Genomic DNA, 12,307 nt, shown 5'->3' on the forward strand with positions numbered 1-12,307 from the left:
ATCAAAGAAAGAAATGAAGATAGATCAACTTTGATAAGAGAGTTAAGATGGTTATATTAGAAACACAAATAGAATGACAGGGACATTCCATTTACTCAAGAATTACCCAATCATATACCCATTCCATATACCCAAGCATTAATGCATTCTAAAGTATTTTTTGTGACCAAAATTAGAGCAATAGTGAAGAAAGAAAACCTTAAGTGATTTATTTCAGTAGCATGTTTTTCTAGTTATCATTAAGAAGTTAATTTAAATTACAGAAAAAAAAATCACCACCACCACCAAAATCACAACATAAATACATATATGGAAGATGCTATTTCATAATAAATTTAGGGGGATTATCCATACAAAATGAAAATAATGGTATTGTGCAGAATTTATTGACTTTTTTTTATAGTTATTGGTAACAAACTATTACTAGTTTGTTAATTATAAATATTACCTATTTGAAACTCTATAGTTATTGGTAGCAATTAACCATGGACATGTTTGATTTAGATATTACTCATTTGCTTTCCAAAGAGAAACACAAACTCCAAAGACAACTTAAGGATAAGGATACACAAAAATACTTTATTTGGATTATATTTTTTAAATAATTCATTTTGAATTCTGAATTTCGTTAATATATTTTTATGAATATCACACCTCTCCCTTGTTCAACAAAAACCTATTTTTTTTCTTTTTTTTAAATTTTATTTTATTTTTAAACTTTACAATATTGTATTGGTTTTGCCAAACATTGAAATGAATCTGCCACAGGTATACATGTGTTTTTTTCCTAAGGCAGTGCCTTTTTTTTTTAGACTATTAAAAAAAAGAGAAAGACAATATTTAAATAAACATGGAAAATTATATGCTTCAGAAAGTAAATTATTTGCCTTGATTTTTAGTAATTGCAAATAACAAGTCTAAAAGCAGCATAAATGTGTTCATTTTTTATACAAAGTTTCATGTCCTTATTCACAAGATAATTGAAAAATCAGGAGGGAGCTTGTGAATTCTTTACTGACAAATATTATATTAATGCAAAATCAAAATTAGATTTTCTTTCTGAGAATGATAAATTGATCTGCGTTCATTAGTTCTATCTTAACAAGTGGTAGTAAAAATGTAGTTGCTATCATCTGTACAACCTTTTTAGTTAGAAGATTTCATGTCTAACAAGAATTATTGTTGGTTTTCTGCTGACTTTGTCATGTCCTTGATTGAGAAAAAGCTAAGTTTTGCTACATTGTATTACTTTCTTTGTTTTCTTAAAATAGTACATTGCCACCTTGATTAGAAAGTAATCAAACTATTGCTTCTTGTTGATAGTAATTATGCTTTTTTGCCAACAAAGGTCCATCTAGTCAAGGCTATGGTTTTTCCAGTAGTCACGTATGGATGTGAGAGTTGGACTGTGAAGAAAGCTGAGCACCAAAGAATTGATGCTTTTGAACTGTGGTGTTGGAGAAGATTCTTGAGAGTCCCTTGGACTGCAAGGAGATCCAATCAATGCATTCTAAAGAAGATCAGTCCTGGGTGTTCTTTGGAAGGAATGATGCTGAAGCTGAAACTCCAGTACTTTGGCCACCTCATGCGAAGAGTTGACTCATTGGAAAAGACTCTGATGCTGGGAGGAATTAGGGGCAGGAGGAAAAGGGGACGACAGAGGCTGAGATGGCTGGATGGCATCACAAACTCAATGGACGTGAGTTTGAGTGAACTCCGGGAGTTGGTGATGGACAGGGAGGCCTGGCGTGCTGCGATTCATGGGGTTGCAACGAGTCAGGCACGACTGAGCGACTGAACTGAACTGAACTGAAGTGACCGAGTCTCTATTGATAATTCTTTTGATTTTTTTCTTCCAAGATCAAACTCTAAATTAAAAAAAAAAAAAATTATCTTTAACTCTTAAAATTCTTTGCATTCCCCCAGAGGTCCTTTGAGACAATTTCAAAGAATTATTTTCTTAGTGTATAAAGAGAAGTATACTAAATTATTTGATTTGTTTTGATTCTTCATATTTCTCCATTAAATCCAACACAATTGTGATTCCTTCTTGAGAAGAGTTTTCACATCAAAGGACAGTTCTGTAAAATACTTTAGCATAAATGTTTCAGGGATTCTGCACTTGACAAAACTGGCAAATTGGCAAAAGTCTTCATGTCTTCAGTATAAAGAAAAACTTCTTATCTTAAAGTAAGTTTTAATCAAATTGGTATATAATAACTATCACTGTATTCCAAAGAAAGTTTTACCATCCTACATTCAAATATTGTTAGACACTAAAAGAATTAACCAGTCAGTCCTAAAGGAAATCAGTCCTGAATATTCATTGGAAGGACTGATGCTGAAGTTGAAACTCCAATACTATGGCCACCTGATGCAAAGAACCTACTTATTGGAAAAGACCCTGATGCTGGGAAAGATTTAAGATGGAAAGAGAAGGGGACAACAGAGGATGAGATGGTCAGATGGCAACACCGACACTAAGGACATGAGTTTGAGTAGGCTCTGGGAGCTGGTGATGGACAGGGAAGCCTGGCGTGCTGCAGTCTGTGGGGTTGCAAAGAGTCAGACACAACTGAATGATTGAGTTGAACTGAACTGATGAAAGTTAACTACAGTCTGATGACTTCACAATATATATATGCATTGAGTCATCATGCTGTACACTTTAGTATAACACAAAGTTATATTTCAATTATTTGTCAATAAAGCTGAGAAAAACAAAGGAAAGAAAAACAAAGAGAAACAATAACAAACAAATTAATCACAACAATCTAGACAAATTACTAAACAAGAAATTTCCACTTTCTTCTATTGACTACCTGAAGGCTTAGCTGTACAAACTACAGGCTACATTTTGTGTTTTCAGCAGAGAAAAACAGTCTTGACCCTCATGGGAAAAGTGATATCAGGTAATTTCAGTTACAGCTACCTCAAGAAATTGATTCATTAACACAGGTTTGAAAGCTTAAAACTGGCATCGCTGAGACAACTCTTAATAAGTGTACTTACAAACAAAATCAAGGACACCATTTCAGAAGCAGGCAACTATGTGAAAATTGATTGGTGAACCCAGACTTAAAGGAGTAAGGATCATTTACTAATGAAGTTTAACTGCAGTTATTAGAATAGTTTTGGTATTTCTTTATATTTTAATTTTTCACATTTATATGAGTACTTCAATCTTTCTTCTTACTTTGTCCTTAACCCTCAAGGTAGTGGACAATAATTTTACAAATAGAAATAAAACATTTTTTAATGGAATCTAATTGCCATCAAAATTCAGAATTTAAAATTAAATACTTTTAATAAATCAAGTAAGTTTTCATGGCAATATAGTTATTTGAACAGGGAAAATAAGAAACATACAGTGTGCAATTGTGTAACAAAGGTTATTCCATTTAGTATGACATTTGAGAGGTGTTCATTCACTTGTAATTATGAAAAACAAGCTCATCATTAAGCCAAAAATCATTTCAGGAAAAGTTGGGTAAGTATGTCTGAATTGTACATTCAATGAGGGTTTGTACATTTAATAGGCACCACTTGTTACATCTAGGTAAATAGTCAGGGCAATATATAATAATATGAGCATTTTGTTATTAGGAATGATTTTAGGACATTTTTATCATTAGAATTGGGGGACTGTTATTTAAAAATGAACCAAAATTTGGATATAAGGTATGAGACTTTTCAAGGTACCCCATGGTACTTTGAAACACAGTATGAAACTTTTCAGGGAAACCCATGATCATTGTTAAAAGCTTACTCATTGATTATTTTATTTTTGGAGGGTTGGAGAATGTTCTATGTTTGAAATTGATATTTCCTATTAACTAACAGCACAGAATCTGTGACTATCTGTGAGTTTACATGCCAACTGAAAGACGTAGAAAAGTGTAGGTACAGATAATTTCTGTCCATATAAAAAGGTAGTCCCAAGATTTTAGTTAGCAAAGTAATGTTCAAACTTCTCCAAGCTAGGCTTCAACAGTACATGAACTGAGAATTTTCAGATGTTCAAGCTGGATTTAGAAAAGGCAGAGGAACCAGAGATCAAATTGCCAACATCCATTATCGAAAAAGCAAGAGAATCCCAGAAAAACACCTTCTTCTGCTTCATTGACTCTGCTAAAGTCTTTGTGTGAATCACAAGAAACCATGGAAAATTCTAAAAGAGGTGTGAGTACCAAACCACCTTACCAGCCTACTGAGAAATCTGTATGCAGGTCAAGAAGCAACAGTTAATACCAGACATGGAACTACACACTAGTTCAAAATTGGGAAAGGGGTACGTCAAGGCTGTGTATTGTCACCCTGCTTATTTAACTTATATGCTGAGTACATAATGCAAAATGCTAGGATGGATGAAACACAACCTGGAATCAAGATTACCAGGAGAAATATCAATAACCTCAGATATACTGATGACGCCATCCTTATGGCAGAAAGCGAAGAGGAACTAAAGAACCTCTTGGTGAAGGTGAAAAAGGAGAATGAAAAAGCTGGCTTAAAACTCAACATTCAAAAAACAAAGATCATGGGATCTGGTCCCATAACTTCATGGCAAATAGATGGGGAAACAATGCAAAACAGTGACAGACTTTATTTTCTTGGGCTCCAAAATCACTGCAGATGGTGACCACAGCTATGAAATTAAAAGACACCTGCTCTTTGGAAGAAAAGCTATGACCAACCCAGACAGCACATTAAACATCAGAGACATTACTTTGCCAACAAAGACCAGCATAGCCAAAGCTATGGTTTTTCTAATAGTCATGTATGCATGTGAGAATTGAACCATAAAAGAAGGTTGAGCACCAAAGAATTTATACTTTTGAATTGTGGTGTTGGAGAAGACTCTTGAGAGTCCCTTGGACTGCAAGGAGATCAAACCAGTCAATCCCAACAGAAATCAACCCTGAATATTCATTGGAAGGACCAATGCTGAAGCTGAAGCTTCAATGCCTTACCATGTGATGCAAAGATTCAACTCACTGGAAAAGCCCCTGATGATGGGAAAGATTGAAAGCAGGAGGAGAAGAGGGTGACGGAGGATGAGACTGTTTGATGGCATCATCGACTCAGTGGACATGAGTTTGAGCAAGCTCTGGGCAATGTTGGAGGACAGACAAGCCTGGTGTGCTGCAGTCCATGGGATTTTGAGGAGTCAGACATTACTGGGTGACTGAACAACAACAAAGTTTTGGCTGTATTGCTCTGTAGGATGTTATCAACTTTTTTTTTTTATGTAACTTAATCATATCTTTCTAATATTTGTTTGTAAAGGTATACGTTATCTGATCTTTCAAATTTCTTTTGAATCATTATCAATGAGTTGAAAAAATACTTGGGATATGTTTATTCTATATTCCTACAATACTCATGCTTTTAACTTTTTGGAAAATATACTTTGACAAGTCTTACTCTTTAGGACTTACCACTCAGTGATAAGTATATTTTTATTGAATATAGTCTTTTTTAAAAAAGTTATTTGACTGATGTGTCATGCATTCCCAGGGCTGCCTGACCCCTTAGAAGAGTCAGACTCTACCTGTTTTTATGCTTTATAATCATTTGCTTAGATTACATGCCAGTTTCTCTTAAGACAATTAACTAAAATAAAAATAGAAAATGTTTTATTAAAAAAATTTTTCATCAAGCAAGACAATTAATATCTATAAAACTAAACTGTATCATTTTCCTATTGCTGCTGTAACAAATTACCACACATGTAATGGCTTAAAGAGCTTCCCTGGTTCAGATGATAAAGAATCTGCCTGCAATACAGGAAACCCAGGTTCAATACATGGGTCAGGAAGATCCCCTGGAGAAAAGAATGGTTACTCACTCCAGTAATTTTGCCTAGAGAATTCCAGAGACAGAGGAGCCTGGTGGTCTATAATCCATGCGGTCACAAACAGTTGGACATGACTGAGCGACTAACACGTTCACTAATGGCTTAAAACAATACAAATGTATAATCTTGCAATCTAGTAGGTCAGAAGTTCACCATGGGCCTCACTGGGTTAAAATCAAGTGTCATCAGGGCAGAGTTTCTCTGGAGGCACTGGAGGAGAATCCAGCTTCTGGCCCTTACAAGCTTTAAGAGGTAACAGACGTTCTTTGATTCATGATTCCTTTCCTCCATCTTTAAAGTCGTTTCTTCTCACACTGCATTACTTCTCACACTGCATTACTTCTTGCTTCCAGCTTTAAGGACTCTTCTGATAATACAGGTCTACCTGGTTAATCCAAGATAATCTTCTTGTTTTAAGTTCAATCTTACCTCCATCTGTAATGGTAATGCACCTTTCTATGCAATATAACATATTCACAAATTATTGGAATTAAGATGCAGACATCTTTAGAGGAGAGAGGAATGAGACTGAATAATTCACCAATGCAAAATAAAGTTGCCTTAGGAGTGTATTCCCTGGTAAAGCCAAGAACATTGATTGATTCACTCATTCTTATATTAATTCACTCAGATAAAAAGCTGGGATATAAGGATCACAAAGAAATAAAAAGAAAAATAGAGTTTGCAGGCCAATTTATTTCTCACAAGATGTGTAATGGTGGGGAATTATTTATTCTCTTTGAGATTCTCTTCTCAATTTTTTAATTAGAAAAAAAAAACGAGAGCAATTAAATGTACCTCAGAGTGTCATTCTGAGAACTGGGTATGATAATTAATATAACACTCTCACCAGGTGCCAAGGAAAATTAGTCAACAAAAGTCAGCCATAAGCAGTGTAGCACAGTTCCTGCTCTGAATAGACTTTTAGTTAGTGATGTTTATTCATTAACTAAATAATTTATTTAATCATTTATTTTTCAAAAAATATGTTAAACCCCTGTTATTACTATGCAACACTAGCATACACACAAAATATATAACACAGATTATTTCTAAAATATGAACATAACACTGTTGGCATTACTGAAAAAAGCACTGATGCTTTATTGTAATTATAATTTCTCAATTTATAGTCATAAGAAATAAGTCACAAAGACATTAACACAAATCAGAAATGTCCTATAGGAAAGTACTGAAATCTCTATTTTTCAGACTTTTGAATTCTGTGTGAGGATAGTTTTTTATTATGTCTATTGTGAATTTTTAAAAAATGAGTTGCCATGGCATCATGCATCTCCAAATGCTTTATAACTTTTAACACATCCTACCTTATGTCCACAAATTAGCCTCAGCAAAGACTTTGTTATATTGTCAATACTGTCTTTTAAAAACATGCATTAATATAACTACTGCTATTAATTTACTTGTGGAAGTTGACCTTACTTTACATGATAGATAAATTGTCATGACAATATATATTCAATGGTCTAAGGTTTATATGTGTATGATATATTAAATTATGTTATTGTGAGATATAAAATTTTATTTAATTTAGCAAGTTATTGCTTAAATAATTTATAAGTACCTTTCCAAAAATTGACATTATCATGGTTGTTCATTTTAACCACAGAGAAAAATAAATTTTGTTTTTTATCCTTACTGAAAGAAAGTTCAATAATTTCTAGCAAAACTTATATCTTTCAAAGTTGATTTCCAAATTCCTGAAAAGTATAAAACATTTTTTTATTTTGTCAAGGTGTTATTTAATAAAAAGTCTTAAATAATTTTTTTTAAGCAGAGTATATTTCCTAGATTATTTTATCTTTCCTAATGAATAAACAATAGCTTACTAGATTACACTATAATGCAGTGTAATTCTTAGGACTTCTTTAATGGTGCAGAAATTATTTTCCTTTATCATTTATCAAGAAGTTCCCAGTCACTATTCCTCTATTGTCTCCAAATATTTTTGATTTAGTTGGATTAAGTTTCAGCTAAATTTAGTACTAGACAAGTATTTAAAAAAAAAAAAAAAATAGAGGCAGACCCAAATTGTCCCAAACAATAATTTTGAGGAGACACAGAAACTTACCTCATATTTTTACTCCTCAATTTGCTCATTTATTACATGAAATTTCAATTCAATTTTATTTATTATCTATGTAAACCTGCTCTTCTCTTTAGAAAAGCTATTCTAAGTCAGCTTTAACATTCCTTGTCAAAACTTTTAGCCTCTATAAATTAAAACTTTTTAGTGCAGGAGGATCTCTTTAATAGGACAGGAAATTCATTAGAAATATTATCCCTAAGGGTAGGAAACTAAGATTAACTGTGTTGCTAGGGAAGCAGTGCTAGATTTGCTTGAGATTATTTCTACACAATTTATGTTTGGAACATTGTGATAAACAAGACATCAGTTGTGTTTATTCTCAAAGATGCTAAAGAGAAAAGTAAGTAACCCTGCAATAAATGAGGGCCAAGTTCTATTTTCTGTTCTCTAATTGGCAAAATCCACCTGATTAAGAGACTCATATATGCCATATTCAGAGGTGTGATTTTTTTTTTTCCTGATGGTTTTAAAGAGTGATTCTCAATTAAGGGCAATATTTACAGCTGGGGACATTTAACAATGTCCAGAGATATTTTGTTCATTAAGATTTTGGGGATGCTTGTGCTACTGACATCAAGAAAAAAATAGGCTGCTGCTAAATATCTTATGAGGGAATGGAAAAGACACAACAAAGAATTATCTAGTTCAAAATGTCAATACAGCCACTTTAAGAAAGCTTGATCAAGACAAATTTGAAAGTGTGATATTATCTAGGCTCTATTCTATTATGCAACTGTGATTATAATGATATATTGGAATTGGCATATACAAGAGAGAGTATCAGATAAGGAGTTCAAACTAGAGACTTTAGTGGCCTGAACAAAAGATACCATGGAGATATGGACAGTTTCAGAGATTTTGGAGTAAAGAAATTAAATATACTTTGCAATTAATTAGATGGGGCCAGAAAGTGAGTCAAGTGTCTCTGTGACAATAGAATAGATGGTAGTTAAGGGAGATAAAGAGATTGTAGGAGAAGCAGCAAATTTAGGGATATTTTAGTAGGTCATGGATTTTGATCTGGAAAATTTAGCAGTGGCCACAGGACTGGAAAGGGTAAGTTTTCTTTCCAATCCCAAATAATGGCAGTGCAAACAATGTTCACACTACCACACAATTGAATTCATTTCACAAGCTATCAAAGTAATGCTCAAAATTCTCCAAGCTTAGGTTTCAAAAGTACATGAACCAAGAACTTCCAGACATTCAAGCTGGATTTAGAAAAGGAAGAGGAACTAGAGGTCAAATTGCTAACATGCGTTGAAACATAGAAAAAGCAAAGGAATTCCAGAAAGACATCTACTTCTGCTTCATTGACTACACTAAAGCCTTTGACTGCATGGATCACAGCAAACTGCGGAAAATTCTTCAAGAGATGGGAATACCAGACCACTTTACCTGCCTCCTGAGAAAATCGTATGCAGGTCAAGAAGCAACAGTTATTACCAGATGTGGAACAATAAACTAGTTCCAATTTGGGAAAGGAGTACGTCAAGGCTGTATATTGTCACCCCGTTTATTTAACTTATATCCAGAGTGCATCATGAGAAACACTGGGCTGGATGAAGCACAAGCTAGAATCAAGATTGCCAGGAGAAATATCAATAACCTCAGATATGCAGATGACACCACCCTTAGGCAGAAAGCAAAGAGGAACTAAAGAGCCTCTTGATGAAGGTGAAAGAGGAGAATGAAAAAAACTGGCTTAAAACTCAACATTCAAAAAACTAAGATCCTGGGATCCAGTCGCATCACTTCATGGCAAATAGATGGGGAAACAATGGAAAACAGTGACAGACTTTATTTTCTTGGGCTCCAAAATCACTGTAGATGGTGACTGCAACCATGAAAATAAAATAAACTTGCTCCTTGGAAGAAAAGCTGTGACAAATCTAGATAGCATATTAAAAAGCAGGACATTACTTTGCCAACAAAGGTGTGTCCAGTCAAAGAAACTACTAGAAAACTACTGTTTACCTAGTAGTCCAGTAGTAGTCTCACATCCATATGTGAGACTTGGACCATAAAGATGTGAGAATGGACCATAAAGAAGATGTGAGAATTGGACCATAAAAAAGGCTGGACACTGAAGAATTGATGCTTTTGAACTGTGGTTTTGGACAAGGCTCTTGAGAGACCTTTGGACTGCAAGGAGATCAAACCAGTCCATCTTAACAGAAATCAACCCTGAATATCCATTGGAAGTACTGATGCTGAAGCTGAAGCTTCAATACTTTGACCACATGATGTGAAAAGCAGACTCTTTAGAAAAGGCCTTAATGCTGGGAAAGATTGAAGGCAGGGGGAGATAGGGACAACAGAGGATGAGTTTGTTTCATGGCATCACCTATTCAATGTACATGAGTTTGAGCAAGCTTCAGGCGATTTTGAAGGACAGGGAGGTCTGGTGTGTTGCAATCTATGGGGTTGCAAAGAGATGGACATGACTGAGCTTCTAAACAATGGATTTGGATAGATTATCTGAGGTGTCATGAAGTAGAGTACATAACTCAGTCTGATATCAAAAATAATGTAATTTCTATTATATATAGCATTAAGTAGCCACTTTTAGATTACATTTATCCTACAGTAAACTTCTTTTTAAAAACTAATTTCATTCTCATTACTCTTCTGAAGAATTCTTCTAAGAGGTTTTAAGGATGCCTGCTCTCCAAAAACCCAACTCATATCATTCAAATTGAGAAATGAACAAACAAGTGCATGAAGGTTTTATACATTTTAAATCATTTGAAGAAGTTTGTGACACTTGCCTCTCCCTATGTAGTTTTCTTCCATGTTCTTTCCCAGTTTTTTATTTAATTGGTGGATAATTGCTTTACAATATCATGCTGGTTTCTACCATACATCAACATGAATCAGTCACAGCTATACATATGTCCCCTCTCTCTTGAACCTCCCTCCTATCATCCCACCCTCCAGGTTGTCGCAGAGCACTGGGTTGAGATCCTTGTGTCACATAGTAAATTCCCAGTGGTTATCTGTTTTATGTAGGGTAACATGTATGCTACTTTCTCCGTTCATCCCACCCTCTCCTTCCCCGACTGTCCACAAGTCTGTTCTCTATGTCTGCATCTCCATTGCTGCCCTGCAAATAGGTTCATCAGTACTATCTTTCTAGACTCCATACACTTGTGTTAATATACAATAATTGTCTTTCTCTTTCTGACTGACTTCACTCTGTACAGTAGGCTCTAGGTTTATCCACCTCATTAGGACTGACTGAAATGTGTTCTTTGTTATAGCTGAGTAATATTCTATTGTATATATATGCCATATCTTCTTTATCCATTCACCTGTTGATGGACATCTAGATTGCTTCAATGTCTTACTTACTGTAAAAAGTTCTTCAGTGAACACTGGGGTAACATGCATCTCTTTCAATTATGGTTTTCTCAGGGTATGTATCCAGTAGAGGGATTGTTGGGTCATATGGTAATTCTATTTCTAATTTTTAAACAAATCTTCATACTGTCCTCCATAGGGGTTATATAAATTTACCTTCCCACAACGGTGCAAGAGGGTTCCTTTTTCTCCACAACCTCTCTAACATTTATTGTTTGTAGAGTTTTTTTTTAATAATGTCCATTCTGACTGGTGTGAGATGATACCTTATTGTAATTTTGATTTGCATTTCTCTCATAATGAGTGATGTTGAGCATCTTTTCATGCATTTTTTGGCAATCTTACGTCTTCTTTGGATAAATATCTATTTAGGCCTTCTGCCCATTATTTTTTGGGTTGTTTGTTCTTCTGTTATTGAATTGCTTGAGCTGCTTGTATTTTTGAAGACTAATCCTTTGTCAGTTGTTTCATTTGTAATGATTTTCTCCCATTCTGAGTGTTGTATTTTAATCTTATTTATTGTTTCCTTTGCTACACAATAGATTTTAAATTTAATTAGGTCCCATTTGTTTACTTTTGTTTATTTTCCAGAGTTTTTTTTAAAAAGTTAAATTTTAAATAAACCTGAAATGTTTAAAACTGGACATCAGTCATGTGTAGTAGATACTTTGTTTATATCCTACACCTAACAACCTCCACTGATAAGATCTTATATGACCAGAGTATGTTGCCAGTTTATTTCAATTTGCCTTTAAGATATCACAGTATTTTCATTGGATAATGGGCTCAGCAGCAGGAAGGACAAAATTCAGCAATGAACAAAGAGAATATTTCATTCTTAACTTAATTCCTTTTGGATGTTCTATTTTCCTCAGTAATAAGGCAATGGCACCCCACTCCAGTACCTTGCCTGGAAAATCCCAAGGATGGAGGAGCCTGGTAGGCTGCAGTCCATGGGGTCACTAAGAGTCAGA

The sequence above is a fragment of the Bison bison genome, unplaced genomic scaffold, assembly GCF_000754665.1.
Source record: "Bison bison bison isolate TAMUID 2011002044 unplaced genomic scaffold, Bison_UMD1.0 scf7180017864358, whole genome shotgun sequence".
NCBI classification, from domain to species: domain Eukaryota; kingdom Metazoa; phylum Chordata; class Mammalia; order Artiodactyla; family Bovidae; genus Bison; species Bison bison.